Here is a 10,276-nt window from a genome sequence, read left to right as displayed (position 1 = left end):
CCACGAAAAATTTTTCGGGGAGAGCGGTGAAGTTCAAGTGTGAACAGTGTACCGTGATGGCTGTGAGCAAAGCAACAGAGGTGTCTGGAGCTATTGAGCGTTTGAAGGGCCGGTTGGGACCGGAGCAGGTATTTGAGAAACTCTTACAGGACATGGTGCGGGAACCGCAGGAGCTGTGGGCACCATATAGAATGGCGGCAGTGGACCATTCTATGAACTCTCCGGGGGCGCCCGTGTTGTCCCAGAGTGCCCAGGGAGGTGGTAAGAGATCTTGTGAACTGAGTCCTAAGACTGTCGCTGATGTTTTGTGTAAAAATTCCCTTACAGGTGTGGTTGTTAAAAAGGGGGTGGAGTCTAAAAAGGGGGCGGATTTTCACAAGAGTGTGGAGTGTAGAAAACTGGAAATTGTTGATGATTGTGGGTGGGTACCTCCCAAAAATGACAAGGTGACCGTTGATAACGGGGTAGCTCCAGTGGAAGGGGGTGAAGTCAAAGTGGGAGGTGACCTGGTAGTCCACAACATCATGGGGAGTGACACAGACCCCATAGCTAACGGTGACACTACGGAAGTAGAAGGAGAGGTCAGTCAGGAGAGGATAGATGAGGTGAGAAAGTCAACCTCGCGTAGACAGCGCAAGGGCCACAAAAAGGTTGCTCCTGTAGTCTTGACTAAAAGTGAAAATAAAGAAAATGTAATGGTGTGTGCCGTTGTTACAAGGGTGGATCCTCCTTCAGAGGCAGAAGAGGAGGTGACGGACCTGGAGAACGTGTCCTCAGACCAGCAGAGCCTGGAGTCTGAACGGCAGAGGGTATACCAGGTTGTGAAGAACTTACAGCGAGATCTAAAGGGAAGCAACGAGGAAGTTGTCCATTGGAAGGAGATGTTCCACGCAATTAAGGAGGACCGCCGCAAATCAAGGAAGAGGTTTTGCAGTTGAAACTTGAGAAGGAGGCGCGGCAGGATGGAGGTTCTGGAAGAGATCCAGGCCTGGTACGACTGCGCGATCAGTTCAACCGGGAACTGTCTGACTCCAAGAAGGAGTGTGGTGAACGCAGTAGGGAACTGCAACAGAGTAAGAGAGATTATGAGGATCTCCTCAAGGTGAAGGAAAAACTAGAGGAGGATAAGGCGGATGCAGAGCAAGTGCGCCAAGTGGTTGAGACCACTCTGCAAGACACCCGTGAGGAGAATGATGATCTCCGGGGAAAGACCCTAGCTCTGGAAGCTCAGGTGAAGGAGCTACAGATGTCCTGTGATACTCTCCAGAAGGCGGAGACGTTCCTTAAGGAAACAGTCAGCAAGATGGAAGCTGAGCGAGAGAAGATGGAGGAGTCCATCGGAAAAGCCACAGACCAGGGCCAGGAGTTGACCGCTGGTGATGGGAGGTATGAAGCAGATTCCTCCTCGAGTGATGTGGGCTCGGAGGATTCGGTGGATGTCGGAGCCGAGATCAAGCAGCTCAAGGAGTTGCTACAAGCCCAGTGGACGCAAGAGAAGCGTGAGAGACTGGCTATTGAGAGCCGAATGGGCGCATTGGAGACGGAGAGGTCTGAGAGAGCTCTGCTGCTGGAAGAGCAGTTGAAGCAGGAAGAGCTTCAGAGATGGACTGCTGAGAGTCGAGTAACTGAGCTGGAAGGAGAAGTTTTAGAGCTCAAAAGTCGCCTAGCAAAGTGTCACGTGGTGAACGAGGTCTCCTTGGAGAAGGGAAAAGGCAAACAAGTTGCACTTACTCCTTTAGACCATGAGAAGGTGGACCTGATGAGAGCTAAGAGTATGGTGTTGGAAGATAAAGGTGAAGTTGTAGCTGTGAGTCAGCTCAGGGGAAGCATCCAGGGTGAAGAAGCTGGAAGTCAGTTGTCCCTGAAACCTGAGCTGGTTGATCGTCTGAAAACCACTGGTGAGACCGAAACGTCTCGGTACAAGTGCCTCGTAGATGTACCTGAGGACTTGAGGGAAGAATGCACCCATGAGTTCGTGCATGAGGAGTTTAAGAAGGCCGTGGGAGCCTGTAAGGTGTACTTGACCTCAGAGGCTAAACAGTTGGTGGTCCTGTCCACGACTGAAGTCACAGTGAAGAGGGTGGCGATCCTGAGTGACATACATTGGCGATGTATTCGCACAAAGCGGTTTCTCCGGTTGAAGACGGAGCAAGCCGCTAGACAACTGGAGCTGATGAGAAAGGCTCACAGTCTGCGAGAAGAGGTCATCCGGGTGCCTCGTGTTCTGGTGAGAGAGCTCATAGGGAGAAATGGCCGAGCCATGCAGATGGTGGTGAAGAAGTCTGGTGTGGTAAAAGTAAGCAGTCCACGTGATCGTCGGGACTGGATGCCGGATGAAGACGGCATGGTGTCGTTCTAAGCTGTAGGAACGGAAGAAAGTCTTGCAGATATGAGCATGCTGTTGGAGTACCGGGTGACCTACCTGCGAGAGGTGGAAAAGTTGAATCTCGCTAGACTGCGAGTGGATAGACAGCATCATCTGAGCAGCAGAAGATGGCAGCCGTCTAGAGAGTGTGAGAACAGACAGAGAAAGGGCTCCCTAAATATCAGTGGTTAGGGACCTTTCAAGATGTCCTGGGAGTGGGTTTGGAGGTAGTGAGACCTCCAGTGACTCAGGGTTGAGTGGCCCATACAATCGACCCAATAGAGGACGGAACAATGTAGAGTCGCACTGCTGTACTGACCGCTGGGAGCGGGGGAGACCTGGTAGGGTTTCGACTGACCGCTGGGAGCGGGGGAGACCTGACAGGGTTTCGACTGACCGCTGGGAGCGTGGGAGACCTGACAAGGTTACGACTGACCGCTGGGAGCGGTGGAGCCGCTGGGAGCGAGGGAAGTCTGACAAGTTTACAACCCGGAAATGACGGAGTCGATGACATTGACAGATGGTAGGTCCCTAAGGAGTGGGCTAAAGTCAATGACTAATGTTCCAGGAGCTGGACAACGCAAGGGTCAAGTGCATGGTCTCAGTGTGAACTGTGGGATATAGACTGTTTGTGTATATTATGTGCTCAACCCCACAAGTTTGAACAGAGGGGGGGAATATGTGATGTAGCAGACATCCCTTTAATGGTTCAGTGTAGTTTGAATGACCATGTACCTTCCCCTTTAACTGACTGGTCACATGACCGTGACATCACACAGGTCCTTTTGCACACAGTTAAGGTCCTATCTGCGGGTGTGTGTGTGTGCTGCAGTATATATAAACCATGTATGTTCCTGTGTGGGTGGGTTCCGGTGTGTAGGAGTTCCTGGGTGTTGGGAGCTCCTGTGTGGGCACCATGTGAGAGGCACGAGGCTGTTCCCTGTGTGTGTGGGGGAACACCGCTCGTGTGAGGCCTGGAGTGGCCAGGTGGACTCCGGTGGAGGTGAAGCCTGGATCCCTCTATGAGAGTGTGGGGGAGGCCAGTAAGTCTCGGAGTGCCACACAAGAGGCCTGGTGGACTCCGGTGGAGGTGAAGCCTGGATCCCTCTGTGAGAGTGTGGGGGATGCCAGTAAGCCTCGGAGTGCCACACAAGAGGCCTGGTGGACTCTGGTGGAGGTGAAGCCTGGATCCCTGAATGAGAGTGTGAGGGATGCCAGTAAGCCTCGGAGTGCCACACCAGCGTCCTGGAGGGTGAAGCCTGGATCTGGTGGCTAGATGCTAGTAAGCCTTGGACGGGAGGACGGCTAGAGACCACGTGTGGTCAAGCCTTAGAGCCACAGTGGTGGCGGACTGAAGCAGCTAAAACCGACTAAAGGTAATACTCTTTGTGTTATGGACATTCACATGGACATTGCTTTATTATTACCTTGCGGAAGGCTGTTATTAGAACCAAGTGGGCCTGTCTGCCACTTGGGCTTGTTTGACATTATGTGTGTGAAATGCTTTTTATGGTGAGATAATAAACTGTGGATTGTGAAACACAGCAAAGTAGTTGCTGGTGTGCATTGATTGACGCAGCAAAGCGAGTATACCCCAGGATAATGACTAGTGCTGCCTTACAATATATATATATATATATATATATCCATCTGTACTAACAGCTCTTTTGAGGACTAATCCAGCTCCATATACAGTGGGTACGGAAAGTATTCAGACTCCTTGAAATTTTTCACTCTTTGTTTCATTGCATCCATTTGGTAAATTCTACAAAGTTTATTTTTTTTTCTAATGAAAGTACACTCTGCACCCCATCTTGACTGAAAAAAACAGGAATGTAGAAATTTTTCCAAATTTATTGAAAAAAACCCCTGAAAAATCACATGGTCATAAGTATTCAGACCCTTTGCTCAGTATTGAGTAGAAGTACCCTTTTGAGCTAGTACAGCCATGAGTCTTCTTGGGAATGATGCAACAAGTTTTTCACACCTGGATTTGGGGATCATCTCCCATTTTTCCTTTCAGATCCTCAACATTTCTTTCAGGTTGGATGGTGAACCTTCATGGACAGCCATTTTCAGGTCTCTCCAGAGATGCTCAATTGGGTTTAGGTCAGGGTTCTGGTTTGGCCAGTCAAGAATGGTCACAGAGTTGTTCTGAAGACGCTCCTTTGTTATTTTAGCTGTGTGCTTAGGATCATTGTCTTGTTGAAAAGTGAACCTTCGGCCAAATCTGAGGTCCAGAGCACTCTGGAAGAGGTTTTCATCCAGGATATCTCTGTACTTGGTCACATTCATGTTTCCTTCAATTGCAACCAGTCGTCCTGTCCCTGCAGCTGAAAAACACCCCCATATCATGATGCTGCCACCACCATGTTTCACTGTTGGGATTGTATTGGGCAGGTGATGAGCAGTGCCTGGTTTTCTCCACACATAACGCTTAGGATTATCAACAAAAAGTTCTGTTTTCATCTCATCAGACCAGAGAATCTTATTTTTCATAGTCTGGGAGTCCTTCATGTGTTTTTGAGCAAACTCTATGCCGGCTTTCATATGTCTTGCACTGAGGAGAGGCTTCCGTCGGGCCACTCTGCCATATAGGCCCGACTGGTGGAGGGCTGCAGTGATAGTTGACTTTGTGGAACTTTCTCTTATCTCCCTACAGCATCTCTGGAGCTCAGTCTGAGTGATCTTGGGGTTCTTCTTTATCTCTCTCACCAAGGCTCTTCTCCCCTGATTGGTCAGTTTGGCTGGACGGCCAGGTCTAGGAAGACTTCTGGTGGTCCCAAACTTCTTCCATTTAAGGATTATGGAGGCCACTGTGCTCTTAGGAACCTTGAGTAATGCAGAAATTCTTTTGTAACCTTGGCCAGATCTGTGCCTTGCCACAATTCTGTCTCTAAGCTCCTTGGGCTGTTTCTTGGAGCTCATGATTCTCATTTAGTCTGACATGCACTGTGAGCTGTGAGGTCTTATAAAGACAGGTGTGTGCCTTTCCAAATCAAGTCCTGTCAGTTTAATTAAACACAGCTGGACTCCATTGAAGGAGTAGAACCATCTCAAGGAGTGTCACAAGGAAATGGACAGCATGTGACTTAAATATGAGTGTCTGAGCAAAGGGTCTGAATACTTATGACCATGTGATATTTCAATTTTTCTTTTTTAATAAATTTGCAAAAATTTCTACATTTCTGTTTTTTCAGTCAAGATGGGGTGCAGAGTGAACTTTAATGAGAAAAAAAATGAACTTTTTAGAATTTACCAAATAGCTGCAATGAAACAAAGAGTGAAAAAATTAAAGGGATCTGAATACTTTCCGTACCACTGTATTAAGTGGTGATAGCAGGAATTAGGCAGGCAGGCAATGTATGTGGCAGACTGCAGTGCATATAGTGCAAGAGGGTCCATTGAACGTTTCTGCTGCTGCTGTTCTTATATTTGTAGACATAGCCCCAGATATCTGGGGCCAGGGAAAAATTTTTTTGATCTTAATCCTGGTTATTTGCTTAAAAAGCAATCCAGAGTACACCATTTTTCAGCTTCATTTGCTTGTTCTCACTGCAGAATAAAGCCAGATCTGTTCCATATTTCAGCGATAAAAATACAGAAATTTAAACTAAATGTGGAAAATATTGACCGCCTTTTCCATTCTTTTGCAGTGAGTCAGTCAAGCTATTCACACTAGGTGTCTGTGAAGGATATTATTGGCAAATTGCAAGCATGCTATTTAAAACCGTGGTTCTCTGTGAGACATAACACCTATAAAAGTGTTCCAAAATCTGACATTTCTTCCATTTTCATTCCGTTGCAGTGTGTCTGTAGAGCTATTCACACTAGGTATCTGTGAAGGATAGTATTAGCAAATTACAGGCCTGCTATTTAAAACCGTGGTTCTCTGTCAGTCGTATCACATTTAACTGCGTTCCAAAATCAGCCATTTCTTGTGATCATAGAAAATATTATCCTCCAATAAAATTTGTCAAGGTGAGTGGCAAGGGACGGGGAAGTCGACGTGATAGTGATGGTGCATGCAGAGGCCGAGGACGTGGCCGTGGGCAAGCTGAAATTGTTCCACAACAAACATCCACATCTTGTCATTCGACCTTCCTGACCCAATTAATAGGAGACCACAGAACACCACTGTTGAACCCAGAGCAGTGTCAAAAGGTTATTGGTGGGATAGCAGATAATGATTTCAGTCACTTAGCCACCAGCACCCTGTCTTCCACACGGTCAAGTCTGAGTAGCCGTGAGTCTGGACCACATATTCCTCACACTGATCCTCCTTCCTCCCACCATGCCGAGTACCAGGAGACAACTGATCCCACACTTGGACATTCAGAAGAGCTGTTCACTTTTCCATTTGTAGATTTGGGCCTCTCACCCGGCGAGTCAAGCGGAGAACGCGTGTAGCGATGCCCAAATATTGGAGCAGCTACGGTCACACGAAGGCGATGGTGAGATAGTGCAATTACTGTCGCAAGAGGTGGATGATGATGAGACACAATTGCCAGAAAGTCAGGAGGAGGACCAGAGTGCGGAAGTGGAAGACGAGGTGGTGGATTATATAGTAACTGACCCAACCTGGCAGGGGGACATACAGAGCAAGGACAGCAGCACACAGGATGAGGGAGGCATAGCACCACAACTGGTAGGAAGAAGCAGTGTGGTGGCCACAGACACAAGGCGATAAAGTGTTCCTCATAGCGCCAACACGATGGAGGTTGCCAGTACAACTGTTAGGTCTTCCAGAGTCTGGTTAATTTTTAAAGACTCTGCAGATAACCCCAAAAAGGCCATTTGCACAACCTGCCAGGCCAACATCAGCAGGAATTTCAGATCTGCAGCCACATCTCATGCGTTTCCACACATGTTATTTATTATGCGACCTGCGCGTGCCAATTAATTTATATCGGCCTGACCACTAAGGAGCTCAGAGTGAGGGTGCGGGAGCATGTGCGTGACATTTGTGCGATCAGATCAGTGACTGACCCCCGGGAACTTAGGCCTCTCCCACGTCACTTCCAGCGTAAACACAATTGTGACCCCAAATCCTTGAAGATACACGGGATAGATATCTTGCATTTGGGTTCCCATGGAGGTGACTGGGGGAGGATTTTGGCCCAAAAAGAGGCTAAATGGATTATTTACCTTGACACCATGGCTCCTCGAGGTCTGAATGAGGCATTAGGTTTCGCTTCCTTTCTGTGAACCCTCCTACTCACGGTCAAATCCCTTTATTTACTTCATCATTCAAATCCCGGCATTATTTTTTTTTAACCTTGGTGTCTATTCTTTAATCATTATACTTTTCTTTCCATTAGTATTGGAGTAGGACATGACCCTAGCTTCCGAACCATCTGCACAACAGGGAGAAATCTGTTGGACCATTTCATCCTTCTGTGTCCAGAAACTGTGCGACATGAACACATTAATGTTGTCTTCCCATGGATGTAAACTGTTCTGTTATACCCTATTATGTATTTTGTCACTTAGATTACTTCTGCATTGTGATATTTGGGTATACGACCTATCATTTGATAAACTACTTTATCCCTGTCCATGAGATACCTAATTACCTGCGATGTATGGTGTGTTGCGCATGCATTCTGGTTCCTTGGCTGCCTGGCCCGCGCTTTGTTGTCTCCTCTTCCCCGGCCGCGTGCGTCCAATATGCACACTCTGGTACTTCCGGGTGTGCGCTGCCGGGTGATGGCTGACGCTCGCGCCGAGGCATCCTGGGACCTGACGCATGCGCCATTAAGCACCCACCGCTAGGTGATCTCCCAATCACATGACCGCGATCCGGTCATGTGACTGCATGGGGAGGTGCATATAAGGTCCTGCTGCTTTACCATACTTATGCCTCTTGAGAAAGCCAGTTGTTACAGTGGTGAAACGCGTGTCGGGGCTCTTTTTCTGCAGGGAAATTGATCACTGTTGTCCCCCCTTTGGCTCCCCACTACACTTGGTGGTAAGTAGGATTTATTTGACTTTAGATGTAATTGTTATGCACATCATTGCACAGTGCATACTCCAGCTTTTAGCTGGAACTTCATATACCACTGGGGATTACCTATTTGGGGGACACAATGGTCTTTTCTACATTTTGCACCTTTCTTATTGAAGATTGAAATTTTGATGATTGAGTATGTTACAACTTTTGATAGATGCTTTTTAATTATTTATAAATATAGATCTATTTTATGCCATATATACTCGTTATTTCTCCTGTTTTTTCATGTGTAATTGAGTAGGCGAATGGGTGACAGGCATAACGTAATGACGGATGACCTGTCAACCAGAATATAGATATGAAGGCCGACCTCTGTTTACCAACATCAGCAGGGGTAGCAAAACTGGCAGCCTGACCACCACCAGCATGATCAGGTACATGGCAGCAAAGCACCCGACTAAGTGGGCCGAACCCCAGGGTCCAGCAACAGAGTCTGAGGGTGACACCACTGCTTTTTCCGCTGTTGTGCGTGCACGCCAATCCTCTGTCCATGGTGCATGCGAAGATGCCTCCTGCCCTGCACCTTTCATTGCACACACTCAACTAGCATCTTCAGCAAGCACAACACCCCACAGGCTACACTACTAAATTCACACATTTTGCAAAATGATGCCTTTTAGGCTCGTGGAGACGGAAGCATTCCGCAACCTGATGGCAGTGGCCGTTCCTCGGTACTTGGTCCCCAGCCACGGAGGATTGCTGGCCCTGGGTCAATCAGGGTTGCCCCCACATTCTATAACTCCTGAACCTCCTCTTCAACTGTTCAGCATCTATCACCAAAATGACCACATCAGTCACAAGCTGGAAGCACGGCAGCACTGCCCCGCGAAAAGTCAACAGACTGAGCTGAAGCTAATATGCTTAGGTGACAAACCACACAATGCTGAAGAGTTGTGGACAGCTCTGAAAGAGCAGGCAGATCTGTGACTGACACTGCTTAAGCTACATCCAGGCATGGTCGTGTGTGAGAATGGGTGGAACCTGGTGGCAGCTCTGAGGTGAGGCGAGCTCACACACATACCATGCCTGGCCCATGTGCTTAAACTAGTGGTTCAAAGGTTTCTCAAAAGACCTACCTGGATCTGTCGGATCTGCTTGTCAAAGTACGCCATCTGTGTGCCCATTTTAGATAGTCAGCTGCAGATTCCGCCGCCCTTGCCGTGCTTCAGCAGCATTTGCAGCTTCCAGCTCACTGACTGATCTGCGATGTCCTCACGCGTTGGAACTCTACATTGCAGATGTTGGGAAGGATTTGTGAGCAGAAGAGGTCAGTTGTTAACTGCCAGCATCAACAAGGCTGTTGGTATTCAGGTCAGACTCAGCACATAAGACCTCAGGAGTGGACATGGATTAGCATCACCATCCCACTTCTCTGTCTTCTGAAATGCTCTCTGCTCACAATTCAAGAGTATGCATTGCAGGCGGAGCACGATGAGGTGGAGCAAGGAACCATACAGGGTGATTACACACAGCCCAGCCTCATCTCATCCCAACATGGATTGTGTGACAATGTAGAAGAGGATGAGGAGGAGGAAGAAAAGGAGCTAGTTTCCTGCCCTATAGACGGTACTACCTGCATAACTGTCATATCGTATGTTCAGCGTGGATGACCAGAGGACAGGGAGGAGGAGGAAGAGGAGGAGGATGAGGAGGAGAGCATGAACAGTCATCTTCTTGGTGAGGAAACAGAAGTCCTGCCTCTTCGCAGTCTGGCACACATGGCTGAGTTTATGTTACGCTGTCTTTCTTGTGACCCTCGCGTTGTACAAATTTTGGGTGACAGTCATTACTGGTTGGTGACACTTCTAGAACCATGCTACAAGGAGAACTTTCTGTCTCTTATTCCCTTGCAGTACATGCCTAATAAAATGGTGCAGTACAAGAAGGCCCTTGTTGCG

The sequence above is a fragment of the Phyllobates terribilis genome, unplaced genomic scaffold (assembly GCF_046119375.1).
Source record: "Phyllobates terribilis strain yellow unplaced genomic scaffold, ASM4611937v1 Scaffold_10__3_contigs__length_209671492, whole genome shotgun sequence".
NCBI lineage: Eukaryota > Metazoa > Chordata > Amphibia > Anura > Dendrobatidae > Phyllobates > Phyllobates terribilis.
Note: the sequence above shows the minus strand (reverse complement) of the source record.